Consider the following 16,221-nt stretch of genomic DNA (forward strand, 5'->3'; position numbering starts at 1 on the left):
CGCGAGCGGGCATGTGGGGGGCCAGGCCGGAGCTCGGCCATCCCCTCAAGGAAGTCACCCATCTCCGGGTGAACTCAGGCGGGAGAATTAATGCACTTGCCCATGCCTGCTCCCCTGGGAGCCCTAAAAAGGGCTACGCTCGAGAGCGCGGTCGTGGGAGAAGGCGGACAAGTGCAGGTGAGCGGGCCGAAAAAACAACAAAAGCGGGAGCTGCAGGTGGGTCGACCTCTCCCTTCGGCTGTCAGTGGCGCTTAGGCAGAAAGTAAAAACGCTCCTATAGTGCATTGGATGCACGTTTAAGAACCTCGAAAATACATTACAGAATTTATTTCTACGGTAAACCTTTTTGTCTCGCAACATAGTTGCGCGCAACACGGCTAGTTAATATTTCATGTATCATGGAGGCCACCACAGCCTCACCAGTGTGCAGGTGGCGCCGTTGTCATTCCTCCGTCTACAATGTGCTTCTGGGATGTGCGAGCTGCTTCGCTGCTTCAACGATGCGTTTGATCGTGTATTTTTGTGTTTGCGGTAATGAAATGTGACGTAGTTTTAGCTTCAATAATAGTGCGGCGAGAAGATAGCTTGTGTCTTGCTGCAAACTCGCCTTATGTGTGGCGCGCCAGGCAAATGTGGACCTACTGTTTCCGTGCCGGGTAGCATATTTAGAATATCCAGTAGGTACAACGCATGGCAACCGCAGAGCCACGCTATTGGCTTACACGCCTGCGGGACGCTGTGATGTCACTCCTAGCAACGGCGCCAAGCGACGACTCTCGTTCTCAGTGCTTTATCGCCTGGCTCTTCTTCCCCAGCGCCACGGCGGTCACTCTACACTGTAAAAAAAATTGCTTTGGTTTTACGGCAAATCTGCTGGTAATTTGTGACCGAACACTTTCCGTAAGTAAAGAACGGTCATTTCCGTAGAACGGACAACCGTAAAAAAGAGACCGTATTACAAAATACGAGTGCTTATGTATTCAGAAAACGGAAGACTCTGTATGCTGAATCGTATGGTTCGACCGTTAATGTACAGGTGCTTTCCGTATTCAGAAAACGGAAGGCGCTGTATATTGAATCTGTAGTATACGGTCCAACCGTTAAAATACAGGTGTTTTCGTATCCAGGAAACGAAAGGCTCCGTATGCTGAATTTGCACTATACGGTCCAACCGTTAAAATACAGGTGTTTCTGTATCCAGAAAACAAAAGACTCTGTATGCTTAATCTCTACTATACGGTCCAACCGTTAACATACAGGTGTTTCCGTACTCAGAAATAAAAAGGCTCCGTATGCTAAATCTGTACTATACGGTCCAATCGTTAAAATATCGAAATTATCGATTGGACGATAAATCGTCTAATCGTTTCATGCATTATGTTTTACAGAGCATATTGATTATTTAGAGAATGTACTATCGGGGACAGAAGTGCCCAAAATGTGCGAATGACGACCGAATTTTATTGGTGCACTTTCTGCTAGGATCAGCCACGCTAACATTTGAATTCGGAAAGTGGTCTGCAACGCAGATGATAGCGGCTGATAGTGCAGAGATGCAATTTGTTCGACACTCGCACGTCCTGGGCACTTTTGTCCCCGATAGTACATATCCTTTAATGCAAATGTCATGAATGCAGCTCATTGCAGAAGCAGCAGGTCGCTATGGAGAAAACTGTCTGGCCAACACATTGAAATAGCTCAAAAGATCAAACACTTTGGTTTTTGTCATATGAATGAATTGCACGACATATATACAAATAAGTGCAAAATTTTATTCGTCAAGTACTTTAGATCACAGAAGCAATTTTATTTTCTTTGACCACTCGTCTTGCACTGTTTTCTGGTGAAAGCTGTTCCCACATGCCTTGCAAGGATAAACTTGCTGCTGTTAGGAGAAACAAATAATATTGGTGAATTTCCATCCTAAAGGAAGTGGCAACAAAAGACAATCACAGAACACAACAAAGCGGTAACTGAAGTATTAAAAAACCATGAACGTGGTTCAACATTGTCAAAACAAGGGATGTTGCTGTAGCCAACATTTCGACAGATACGTGTCATCAGGGCAGCAACTGTTTCAATTGGCAGTGGTTTAGGATGTGCATAACTCACTCGCCCCTAACCCTCATCTGGTGCATATAGAAGGTCAAGAGAAACCAAAGTGTTAAAATAAAGGTTGGAAGGGTGTGTTTCGCAGTGATTGTGATGGAGTGTGTAGGGGCACTGCTGTAAGTTGTTACAATGAGTAGGGATGACCTAAACAGAAAATGATCTGTAGACCTAGTAGACCTATTCTTCCGATAAGATCCGATAAAGAAAAAAAGATATCGGTCAAATATTAAATAAGTAAGGACACCAAATTAAACTGGGTATGACCATAAATAGTAAAGAACAACCTGTGAAAAAAAATGGGACAGGACATGATAAAAGGTGCAAGATAGGGAAAAGTTTAGCAGTGTTTACTGTATGTTCATGCCACTACTGACGACTTGAAGTTTCAGTCTTCCTGCTGAAGCTGTATTTACTTGGATAAGGAAATGGATTAATTTGCAGACAAGTCTACGTTCAGATTCTGTTCAAATCTTCAATGTACTTTTATGGAAGAAAATGGTATCGACAGTCCTACTGGATGGGCATTCATTCAGCAGTACCATCCACAGGTATTAGCTTAAAATTTATTGGTCTCACTGGACCTTAGCTCTTGGGAAATCATTAGCTGTTTTTTTTATCACGGATGCCTTCAAGTTATATCGGTTGGCAGGAGTGCTAGCAAACAACATTATACTTGTTGCCGCAGTCAAAAGTAATATTTCGTAACAATGAGTAAAAGAAGCAAACAGCATTCTACAATACTGATTCAAGTCAACCGAAAAAGCTGCTAAAATGAATGTACCCTGGCCCCCAATACACAATAATTGCACATCACATTGATGCTCATCGTGTCGATCATGCTATTAGAACACTAGGCATCAAAAGTGAGGAGAATAAGGAGATCAAAAAAATTAAATTATGGGGTTTTACGTGCCAAAACCACGATCTGATTATGAGGCACGCCATAGTGGGGGATTCCGGAAATTTGGACCACCTGGGATTCTTTAACGTGCACCTAAATCTAAGTAGACGGGTGTTTTCGCATTTCGCCCCCATCGAAAATAAGGGGATCAAAGGGCACATCCTTTTTTTTCGAACATTAAATGTACTTCGCATTAATGTTGCCTTCCAACTCCTAAAGGAGCAGTTTGCGAGATGGTGACCGACACATAAGAAAACTCACGACATTCTGTGCAGCAGAACATCACGTGCAAATACACTTTTTCCTGCAAAATGACATACTGTAGTGAAACCTTGTGCAACATGTGCCAACCTTAGAATTTGAAAAACACCCCAGTGGAAGACACAAAGTGTTAACTTTGCTGGAAAATACTAAAATTATATGATTATTCATTCAAGATTCGCCGACTTTGCTCCCAACAGGTGCTGTAAACAGGCACCCTGCTTTTGCAGTTGTAGCAACAATGATCTGTAGAGCAGATGAGGAGAAATGGTTATAAAGTTTACGCAGGAAGGAGTATACGCTGCAAATGACAATCCACTTCACATTTTAATCTGGTGGAGGATGCGTACTCCAAAATAGAAGAAACTAGTGTACCCATGCACATATGGAATCACTGAAACCTTGAAAGCTAATTCTTTCTGCCTTACATTTTTTGTGCATAGTTCCTTATCCTGTTCAAGTTTTTTCATTAGTCTAGGGCATGACACCAGCATCACAGCGAGCAGGTACCCGGCCTCTCTCAACTGATCAACTTGCTCAAGATTTCTGTGGCCGATGCCTGTGCACTAGCAGGTACACATAACATGGCAGTTGCAATTATATTTCCACAAGCTATAGTTACTGCAAGCTACTGCCAGTGTACTGGTCCACAGCTGTAATACATTTAGGGAAATTTAAAACTCTCTAATGAATTTATCTCATATGACAGAATTGGAATGCAATATCTTGCAAATAAGTGATGCTGTATGTGCCGTCCCATACAATGAAACACCTTTGAAAAACCTGAATAGCCACCTGGGCCGTGACGAGAGGTGAAGTGTATTCTGTGTAAACTAGTACAGCTGCATAGTGTAAAGCTCTGGAGAGTGCATTTAGTAACAGCTGTGAAGCTTTTTTCTCTTTTTAAACTGCACACAGTAAAAACCTCCTTACAGTTTTGAAAAACTCTTTTTATTAAGAAAATTTTCTGCGCGCAAACAAACAAGGACGACAAACCATTTGCTTAAGAACCCAGAGATTTGCTCAATCCAATCAACAGGACACATCAACAGCGCATATAACAACACGTGTGATAAAAATGCCACGGATCAGCGCGACCCCGTCAACATAAAAACAGCAATGCACATAAAACGAGCACTTAAGATGAAACTATGTTAAAGATAAGATGACAGGAGCGAATTCTCTTTATCTAGCAATGAAACAGAAGGATGACTGATGCATTTTTACTTTCGTTTTGCAATCCAGTGCACTTCCACAATTTCCCTCGCGGTTTGATTTCGTTGCCTAAACAATGTGCCGGTGCTTCTAAGACAAGGTGAGCACGCATGTTCTTGACAATGCATGGCCAAATGCTTACTAGAGCCACCTTTCAGACTGGACAAGTGTTCCCTTAGTCTTGTGTTAATGCATCTTGCAGTCTGCCCTACGTACACATGACCACATGTCATAGAAACCTGATACTCAACATTCTTCGCACAATCAAGAAATTGGTTCTTATGCGGATGTTTAATATTACATTCTTTCTTTGCATCACCCTTACTTTTGAACTTACTTTTTCCTCTAGAACACACATTACCTCTTTTGTTTTTAGCCGAAAACACCACTTTTACTTCATAACTCCCAGCCACCTTTTTAAGTCTGTGTGAAAGGCCATGCACATATGGAATCACTGAAACCTTGAAAGCTAATTCTTTCTGCCTTACATTTTTTGTGCATAGTTCCTTATCCTGTTCAAGTTTTTTCATTAGTCTAGCGCATGACACCAGCATCACAGCGAGCAGGTACCCGGCCTCTCTCAACTGATCAACTTGCTCAAGAAAGGCAATGTTTACAGTGCGGTAACACCACTTCAACAATGCTGAGTGGCAACATGAAATGACTGTGCCATTCTTTACAAGCCTGGAATTGCTTGAGGCATAGTTCTTGTAGCTTGTTAACAAGAAACTGTAGCTTCTTATCTACCAGTACTTGCAAAGTAAAATTTAAGCCCTTGCCTAGAGCCAAAGGCTTCTACTACTATTGAAGGCTTGACTTTTACTTCGGAAGTACCGGTAGATAACAAGCTACAGTTCCTTTATGTCAACTTAGAAATTCTACCAGAACATGTGTGTTGGTCATTCACGCCCCGAGCTGGAAAATCGCTAATGAACTATGCCTCAAGGCCCAACCGCATGCACGCGATTTTCGAGCGACAGCGACAAGCGACGGCGACGAGCGACAGGTTTTGCCGTCGCGGAGGGCTATCCGTCGCTGTCGCTGGTCGTGTCGCCGGTTTCTGGCCAGCCAGAAAATATCGCTTGTCGCCCGGAAGTCAGCGCGACGACATCCGCTGGGGACAGCGATTGCACAACAACATGGCAGAAATCAGTCTGCCCGCTTCGATCTGAATTCGCTCTTGCAACTTGCTCTCTGCTGTGACAGCGAAAAACAAATAGTACAATCAGTCATCGCTTCACCTCATCGCTAGCTGTAGACTAAGTATCGGCGCTCTCTTGTCGTTATTATTGAGATCGGTTGTTTTGTTTTGACGGTGTTAGGCCTGAGACGCCACCGAGAGCCGAGAAAGTGTTTTAGGTTTTGCCCAACAGATGGCGCCACGGCACCTTACGCTGGCGGCATGGGACGGAGTTCCACTGGGGATGCATGGGACGGATTTTCACTGGGGATGATAACATATTTTAGCTAGGTCTAGATAAAACATTGACCTTTTGATAAAATTGAGATTTCTTTACGCGCGCACGATAACACTTATTCGCACAACAATGTAAATCCGTCGCTACTCTTTTTCGCGATGTCGCGTTCATGCGGTTGCTCCACGCCGCGACACGACAGCGCGACAGGGTGTGCCTGTCGCGTCGCTTGTCGCTGTCGCTTGAATATCGCGTGCATGCGGTTGGGCCTTCAAACCATTCCAGGCTTGTGAAGAATGGCATAGTCATTTCATGTTGCCGGTCAGCATTGTTGAAGTCGTGTTACCGCACAGTACACATTGCCTTTCTTGAGCAAGTTGATTGGTTGAGAGAGGCCGGGTAGGTGCCTGCTCGCTGTGATGCTGGCATCATGTGCTAGACTTATGAAAAACAGGATAAAGAACTATGCACAAAAAAACAAAGCCAGAAAGAATTAGCTTCCAAGGTTTCAGTGATTCCGTATGTGCATGGCCTTTCACACAGACTTAAAAAGGCGGCTGGGAGTTACGAAGTAAAAGTGGTGCTTTCGGCTAAAAACAAGAGGAAGTGTGTGTTCTAGGTTAAAAAGTAAGTTCGAAAGTAAGGATGATGCAAAGAAAGAATGCAGTATTAAAAATCCGCGTGAGAACCAATTTCTTCATTGCGCGAAGAAAGTTGTGTGTCAGGTTCCTATGACATGAGGTCATGTGTACGTAGTGCAGACTGCAAAATGCGTTAACACGAGACTAAGGGAACACTTGTCCAGTCTGAAAGCTGGCCCTAGTAAGCATTTGGCTATGCTTTGTCAAGAACATGCGTGCTCACCTTGACTTAGAAGCACCGGCATATTGTTTAGGCATCGAAATCAAATCGCGAGAAATTGTGGAAGCGCACTGGATTGCAAAACTAAAGGAAAAATGCATCAGTCATCCTTCTGTTTCACTGCTATATTCGCTCCTGTCTTTTCATCTTAAGTGCTTGTTTAATGCGCATTGCTGTTTTTATGTTAACCGGGTCGTGCTTATCCGTGGCATTTTTATCACAAGTGTTGTTATATACGCTATTGATGTGTTGTGTTGACTGGATAGCACAGATCTGGGTTCTTAAGTAAATGGTTCTTCGAAAATAAAAGCAGTTGTTAGAACGCGATCGTGCTTGTGTTGCTCCTTTTCTTCGTCCTTGTTTGTTTATGCACAAAACATTTTTTTGGTGAATCTGTTCCACTTAGGCAGACTCGCAGTTTTGCTTCCTTTTTTTAAAGCTAATGACACGTATGGCTATCACATACATGTACAGTATGACCTTCATTCCCAAACAAAGTGAACAGCACTACCCTATGGGTCAGGTGCCTTGTTTCTCACATTCTCCACAACATTATTAGCGCGGGACGCTGATGTTGGCAGGGAAACTGATTTATGGAGCAATATAAAGTATTAAGTACTCAGCTCTTAATGTTTTCTCTGCTGTTTAAGCATCGTTGGATCTTATAGTAAGAAAATACGGAATACAACATGCATAATTCATGACGCAACTCCTTTGGAAGTATGTAGTAGTCTGAATTATTATGGATTGCATATTTAGATTAGAAGAAGGATTTCATTCCACTGCAAGAATGGCATCATCCCAATAATTCTTGCATTTGGTGCTATATTTACTTTTATTTCAGTTGGAATGTAGATGCATCGACAGCGATATCGCTTGACATGTCTTCGATTGACTGTTTCTCCAACTTAAGCAAACTCATATTCTGAAATGACCTTGTAGATGATACCAAGCAAGCTCAGCAGGAGTATCTCTAACATTCACGAGATCTGAGGCTCTTGAACGCATATCTAAGAAAGCCTGGGGTGCATGCTGCTCTCTCATTTAATCAGCAAGTTTCTGGAAATCACCTGTAAGTTTTCTTGTGATGAATGTAAATTTGCTTCGACGGGAGAAACATGGAACTTGAACAGGTGAATTATGCAGCATAAGAATGATCTCAGCAAGAAGCAGGCATCAAGCATTGTCGCTCAACACGCATAAACCGTCAAAAGAATTATTGGGATGATATAAAATTCTGGTAGTGTAATGAAATTTGTTTTCTAATCTATATCTAAACTCCTTGATTATTCAGCCTACTACCACTACCTTTGCCAGAAACATTCATAGTCATTATCCTACCTATGCCAAATTATTCCGACCAATTTTCAAGCCTTCATAAGCTGTTTTTTTTTTTCACTGCCAATTCTCTAAGGGAGAAGAGGTGTCTTACTTCTCTCTACCTATTTCTCGTTCACTGTTCACTCTCAAACTGCATTAGGCTTGAGCAGGTTCTATGCTTAAAGCTGTGATTCCCTTTCCCTCTGCCATCTTTGACCCGCCTGGTTAGCTAAGTAGGTAGAAAAACTGCAGAAGAAAGGTTGTGGCGCTGAGTTGGACTTGTGCCCCAAGGAACCTTTGCACGGTGGCTCGAGGAGCAACTGCTTGTGGCATGGAGTGGCTCAAGCTGTGATGAGTTCACTTTGTAAAATCCTGCTGGTTACTGCTGGCCCGTCTTTGCCGGAACAGGAATGAACGTTGGCAGCCTACAGTCTCGGATTCTTCCTTGAGCGCCATGGCCATGTAAAGAAACCTTGTCTCGACAGGCTGCATAAAAAAGGATAATTTTCTGAGCTAAGTCTTTTTACCTAAAAGAACATATTTAAAGTTGTATTTGTACTTTGCGACACTTTCCGGGTGATGCCAGCGGTACTTCATTGCACAATGCCACAATCATGACTGAGCTGTGGCCATTCTGAATACAGCTTGCAACACGTGACGAGACCATATATACAAATGCAACCAAAATAGTAAACATTTGTTGTAGCTTCTGTATATGGCACTATTCGAATGAGACAATTGTAGCACTCTTCTCAGCTCAGTAAAGTTATTTCTAGTTATTTTACTTTTCATGAGGAAATTGCCATGAGCTTCTCTTGAAAAGTAAGTAAACATTCTTGCTTCAGTTTATTCTTCAAATTCTTGCATCACGAATGGATATCAGGAACCCATTTACACCACAGGCAGAGCTCCATATGTTTAAAAACATTATAAATAAAGTACAATATCACAATTTTCATAATCGTGTCATGCTAGTATTATTGGTGGCTATGGCTGCTTCAAGCAATTATTTTTAATTAAGGCGGAAACAGTTATCATCTCAAATTGTTTGCAGCAAGGGTGTACAATCAACAAAATCAATCAAAAAGGTCACATTGTGTTCACTATTCAAACATTTAGGATAGGTTACATACAACAGCTAAAGAGAATGCAAGCTTGAAAATCTCAACTGAAGAAGAAACCAGTTTTTGAATATGGAGCAAAATGCCACCAGCTCATGTGGATGGAGTACAACCTTACTATGTACTCCAAGCGAAGAATGTTGTTACAGCAATGCTTGAACACTATATGAATGTAATAATGAACAACCTTAAGCAGAATCTTAACACCACTAAACAAATTGTGCTTCGAAGATTCCTGATCCGAAATTCTCAACAAACTGTTCTGGTGTTGTACGTGTTAAGCTTGTTGTGCGTTCTGAAATGCAAGCTCACAACATCTACAATTTCTCTAAAGGCAATATCAGCTTTGTCAAGATAGGTATGACGTGCAGATAAAGTGGGAAATGCATGACATCATGAACACTCAGATGTGTTTACCATTGGGCTCACTCTTGCAGCCATGAAATTATGAGATGCAGACACATTTTACGTTGAAACCGGTTTTGTAGAGTACTGCATGCTTCCCAGGCTTCTTCAGTTGTGAGAGCCGTCTCCCCTACACAAATGAGTGATGAGGAATAAAAGAAGAATTTCAAAATGCAACAATATGTTGGTCATTTGCTAGTATGCAGCAGGCTTTTTGACTCCTAGCTTGCCTCACACAAATCTACCATGCACAGTATTTTGCCCAAGCATCAGCCACTTTACGATGCAATGTGTACAGAGCCCTTGCGCTTAGTTTTTCTGCTTTGGAAACAGTTACCGTGTGTTCAGCTGGCATCGAGAAAGGGGACATAAAATACTATGTGCACCACTAATCTCTACTATGTTTTGCTGGATGCCGCTTCGCTGCCCACAGAGCCAGGGGTAGATGAAGCCAGCGGAAATGCAATGTCGTGCAGCGGCTTATCCCAAAAGTAGGGCATACGCTGCACTTACTAGTGTGTGCCGTTGCACAATATTGCTGCCATAAAAAATTTTCTTCGTGGTTTTCCACATCTAGGCGATGTCTCCACATGTCTGGTGAGAGCTGTTACGATGTTATGAACCCGTACGTGATAAGTGTTTCTTACAGAAAGCATTTTCTGATTGACAAGTGTTTTCAGCACGCGCCACTCATGTTAGCGATGCTGTCAGTGCTGTGATGAAAAATTCTGGACGTCTTCTCGAAATACTTCTCTGGACTGCTTCGGTAGCTTGCGGCACAAAGGGCAAGCATTATAGCATAAGAAATGCCGCACTCCTGTGCAGGTGAAATGCCACAGCAAAGTCATAAAGTACCAACTTCTGGGACAAGGTTGGCTTCAGTCGAAGGCGCTCAATGCGCTATCCAGCCCCCCATAGTAGAGCTCAGTGGTGTGCAACCTTTTATACTAGCCTTACTATCTAGTCGGAACATTGGAAACAGCTCCCACCTTACTTTTCTCAACCTGTGACATGCAAACCGAAAGTTGCATCACTGTATTGATTCTATGGCTTTAGATTTTTAAGCGAACTGCCTGCATATTCTAGCATGTTGTTAAAAAATATAGTTGGCACGTTTTTACTGTTACAAGACAGGTTAGTTGGCTGACAGAAATGTGAAACATGTTACCAGCGCTGATAGGATGCAAAAAGCAGAATTGAAATTTACTTGGCACAGGGGCTACAGCAGGCAAGTATGGTTACTGTATGCTCTATTGTTGTTTCAAGTAAAAGTCAAGTTTTTATGCTGTATTTCTACTTATTCTGAACCATCAAACTGCACAATCAAAGTTCCAAGTTTATACATTTTTGGCGTTTGATTGCCCATGTGATTTATTTCCTTGAACACAGGCAGTAATCCCTCTATAATAAGCAAAATGAGTTAGAAAAAGAAAAGTGATAATAGTCCACAATTGCCGAGGGCAGAAGTAATGGCTGATAGCACTTAATTGAAGCTACATAAATATTCAGTTTTCTCACAGCTTGTTCAGCAAGTAATAAAGAGGCATGCTGTGCACCTTTGCATGACCAATGCAACCTGGTGAGAGACTGTGCACCGAGTCTGCTTGGTTGTGTTCGGCAATTTGACTTTGGTATTTTGCTATACATAATTCCTTGGGTATTCGTAGCTTACTTTGCGGTAAAATGGAACTTGGAGCAGTGGTCATCTATACATAAATATTTGCACATAAATAATGCAACCACAATTACAGCATGATGAGGGGGGGCAATATGAGACTCTCAGAAAACGAAAAAAAAAATATTACGATTATAATGTGACGTGATGCCACAAGAAAACAAAGCAATGCATAGAAGCAGATGGCGCTTCCATGCCACGAAGATTATTTACTAAATAGGCAGCACTTCAGAAGTGCCCGCGACACAATTGAACAAGGCAAAGCTGCGTTTGCTGCACACCCGGTAGCTATCACAGCATTGTTGCCAAGTGGTTTAGATCGCCGCAGTTTAAGTTTCCAGAAAATGTACAGAAGAACAATCTGCTTTATAGTCTAAAAGAATATAACATGAAGTACATTACAAGGCCAGAAACATTCCTAGAAAAGTTGCCTTATATTTGCTTAAATTGGCAAGCAGCATGGCTTGTATTACATAGAATAAATTTTCATGATACCGCAGTGTGCAGGGTTTTCAGCCCAAATACCACACTATGACGGTATGCAATAATTGTAATCTCATAATCTAAAAGGTGTAGTTGATTTTACAAATGTTGACATTCCTCAATCTGAGCCCTGTAAATTTTAACACGCAGGGGCACCCCTTGGCTAAGCAATAGGGATGTAATGTCTATGCATACAAGCATTACCCCATGCATTTGTACCACATAGCCCAAGAGAAATCAATTTTTCCGTCCAAGTCTGCCTCATGCAAGACTGGAATTAAATAAAGCATAAGTTTATACAGTCATCCAAACAATAACCCCTCATTTTTACATATGAAGTTCATATAAATAGATCTCTCTTGATGCCACCCTCCTGGAATGCTGAACCTTGCTGCATGCTTTAGAGAAATTATAGTAGTAGCACTTTACTCAAAAGATATTTAGGGCTGCAGTGTTGCAGAACACACCTAAAAATGCCACATTTCATGTGTAACAACTTGGTTGATTTGCTTGAACAACCTACCAAGAGCAAATTAAAATTTCTTCCTGTTTAGCATTTTTGCCTGCTAGACCACAATCGAATGTCATCAGTATATTAACTTGGAGAAACAAATCTGGCTTATACTGCATATGTGGACACCCTTTGTGTGTCCCAACACACAAAGGTTTGAAAATATGCAAATGCTACGTATCTGGACACAACCAAGGTAAAGTTTGCCATCAGCTGGAGATACTCACTTTTTTTGCATTCTGCCTAATTGCATAATTAAGTGTAAATTATTTAATCAACTTCTCAAATATTATAATTTCATGAAATACGTGCTACATGAAAGTTTTTCTGAGCGTAAAAGAAGCCACGAATACACGCAAAGAGCCTCGAGCGGCCATTCATGCGGCAATTTTATGTGTATTCGCGAGCTTCTTTCCCGCTCGGAAGAACACTTTTATGTAGCACTTTTTGCACAACAGGATGCTGTATCGGGAGTTGTTCATGGTGTTCTACAATTTCCTCATTTACACTTTTCATCTGATTAGAGTAATTGAGAGGTTGATTAATTAAGACTAATGATCTAATTAGGCAGAATGCAAAGAATATTCTTTGCATTCTGCCTAATTAGATGAGACTGATCTAATTAGGCAGAATGCAAAGAATATTCTCAGTATCTCCAAGCAATGGCAAACGTAATAATAACTTGGTTTTGTCCAGCTACGTGGCATCTTTATTTTAAAAAATATTTATGCGTCATAGTTGGGACACTCTGTATATTAACAGCTTCACATATTGCCACAGCTGTGTGTTGTAACATTCAAAGGGTGCTTGTCCACCAGCACTCCAATGTCACTAACAGTGATCACCTACACAGCTAAGTGGATTGCCCTGATGCGGGTTGGTAGTAAAATGCTGAGAGAAACAAATCCACTTACTTTGCAGGCAACAATATTGCGGTAACTTGAGAGACATGGCCTCATGGCAGGCAGCAGATCTCTTCTCCGCTCCAGCAGGACACCAGCAACTAGTCTTTCAGTAAAAGAAAATATTGAATCAGTAATGTTATGTTACCTTGTTCTTGCTAAGCATCAGCACAATCATCTGATTTTCATGCATATCTACTTTCTGCTTAAGCAGTTCAACTGACGGCTTTATAAAATACAGGCTATATTGACTGCATTTGCTTCTCTGGCATGTACAATTTTTTTGCGACTGATACATTTACAGCTAGCTACACGACACGAACGCTTGGATTGCCCAGACATCATTAGAAGCAAAATGTCTTGCTGCACCACAAGCAGTTGCACCAAGGAAAGACACAGCAGAGCTACCAATTTTTTTTTTTTTTGGTAACTACAATGAAAATGCATGCAAACAAGGAGGCAACTATCGCACGTATAGTGACAGTACAAGCGTCAATAGGAATTATGTGCGCAACTGAATGCACTCTTATTCTAAGTTTTTAACGCGCATGAGCAATAGGTTATACGCGCCACACAAAAAATTTCGATCGCGCTACCATGGAGATCGATGTGAAATTATGCGATCCTTTTTCCCATTCACGCGCCATTTTTGCCCTATGACGCTGTTTACTGGCCTTTTGGAAAACAAATAGTTCTGTTCGCCACGCCAGCTTACCACACATCATCTAAACAGCTACACTATGCAAACCGAACAAATAGAAATACAACGGGCTTACCTCATACGTACGCGTACGCGCAGCGTGCGTACACTGTTGAACATCCGTTGAGGGCAGGCTATCCCGTATCCAAGCGCATACGTGCACCCGTACACAGGACTTCGATGCCGCAGCGTGCAGAGTTTTGTAGACGAAGGGACACATTCCGTTCAAACATCCCCGCGCTCTGACGGCACTTGACGAGCACAGAAGCGTACACCACACCGCGACAAATTCGGAACTTTGCCAGGCCTAACATGCCGAGAGTCGTACAGCCGAGAGTCAAGCAGCCTAACCATCCATCGCGTCTGTTCTTCGCTCACGATGCGTCAATCTCTGTTCCATAGGGCCTTGCTCCACTCTTGAGTACAAATCAAGACATATTTACGGTAAACTAACAAACTGTACAACATAAAAAGATAAACCGGCTGGCTACACAATGCCGCTTCGTCAACCGCTCGTCTTGCTATATCCTCCGAGATCGGAAGCGCCGCGCGTGGTTCCACCTGGTGCTGGGAGCGCGGAGAACAAAACAAAATCGGTTTCGTTTTCCCATTTATGCAGTAGTTGTTGGAAGAGTAAAATGATTGCTTGACAAATAATTGAACTCTGGAAGAGGAGATCGCTTTCTCTGCTACAGGGCATTGTATACATTGTATACATTGCCCAAAGAGATATCTCTTTGTATACATTGTATAGAAAGAGATAAAGAAAGCAAGGAGAGGAAAAGCAGAGAAGTCAGCCAGACGAGAGTCCGGTGAGCATTGCAATGCCGTGCTAGAGTGTAATGCGATGCGTCAATAAGCTCTAGTATAGTGTTAATTTGGACTGGCTGGTGCATGTAATGAACGGGCAAATAATGAGTTGTGCCATTACTTTTACCCACGGATAAAGCTCATGTAATAAATGGTGTTACATGTCGGGTTAAAAAAGAAATAAAGGTTGAATCATTATGCCAACCGGGACAGGGCGTTTTTTTCTTTTTCTTTCTTTCTTTCCTTTTGACAGTACACACAGTGCTATATCCCTCATCTTCGATCACCTTCCCGTAGTTTGCACACGTATTGGTGCTTGTTCGATGCCGCAGCGTGCAAAGTTTTGTAGCCGAGTGAAACACATTCCGCGCAAGTATACCCGCGCTATGACGACACATGACGAGCACACAAACATACACCACACAGCGACAAATTCGGAACTTTGCCCATTCAAACATGCCGAGAGTCAAGCAGCCTAACCATCCATCGTTTCTGTTCTTCACTTACACTGCGTCCATCTGTTATTGTACAGCAGAATTCCGTACAAGAAAGTGTGCGCTCGCCCGTCTTGTTTCAAGATGAAGCGCTAAATGATACATGATGATATACATTAATGACATAGCATTAAATATTAATTCAACAGTTCGTCTTTTTGCCGATGATTGTGTGATTTACAGAGAGATATATGGCTAGCCCTAACGACATTATAACACTGCAATCTGACCTTAATAAACTAACGGAATGGTGCTGCAAATGGCAGATGCAAATTAACACAGAAAAGACCAATCACCTGAACTTCACTTCCGTTCCAATGTCTCAAACTAATACTTATATTTTAAACAATAGCATAGTAAACTCGGTTACATCGGCTAAGTACCTCGGTGTCTACATAAATTCTAGCTTAACATGGACTGACCATATAAAATATATCACAACTAAAGCGCAAAAGAAACTTGGCTTTCTGAAGCGACGCTTGCATCTGGCCGACAGGGACACCATGCTTCACAGGGACACCATGCCTCCCTGGAATATGCATCAGTCGTTAGGATGGATAGTTGGGCGTGTTGGTTAAGCATGATCTGAAGTGATCGTCCGTCGTCGTCCGTCGTCGTCCGTCGTCGTCCGTCGTCGTTTTCGCGCCTTCACTTCAGATCATGCATCTGTCATTTGGCATCCCTACCAGATCGCCCTTACCAATCTACTCGAAGCCGTCCAGAATAAAGCAGCGCGATTCATCTTACTCCAGATTTCAAAGCGTTTCATCTTTGGAGCAAAAACTCAACATGCCGCCACTCGCAATGCGCAGAAAATTCTCCAGATTATGCTTTTTTCACACACTGTATCACAGCAACACATCATTTGCCCGGTCACACATTTTACCGTCACCTCATACTTCACATCGCATCGATCATGCCTACAAAGTTAACCCCATCTTTGCCCGGACGGAAAAGTCCAACAATTCGCCGTTAACCTTATCAATAAAAGAATGGAATCAGTTACCCTCCAGAATTGCCACAATAACACACACT

The sequence above is a fragment of the Dermacentor silvarum genome, chromosome 4 (assembly GCF_013339745.2).
Source record: "Dermacentor silvarum isolate Dsil-2018 chromosome 4, BIME_Dsil_1.4, whole genome shotgun sequence".
NCBI lineage: Eukaryota > Metazoa > Arthropoda > Arachnida > Ixodida > Ixodidae > Dermacentor > Dermacentor silvarum.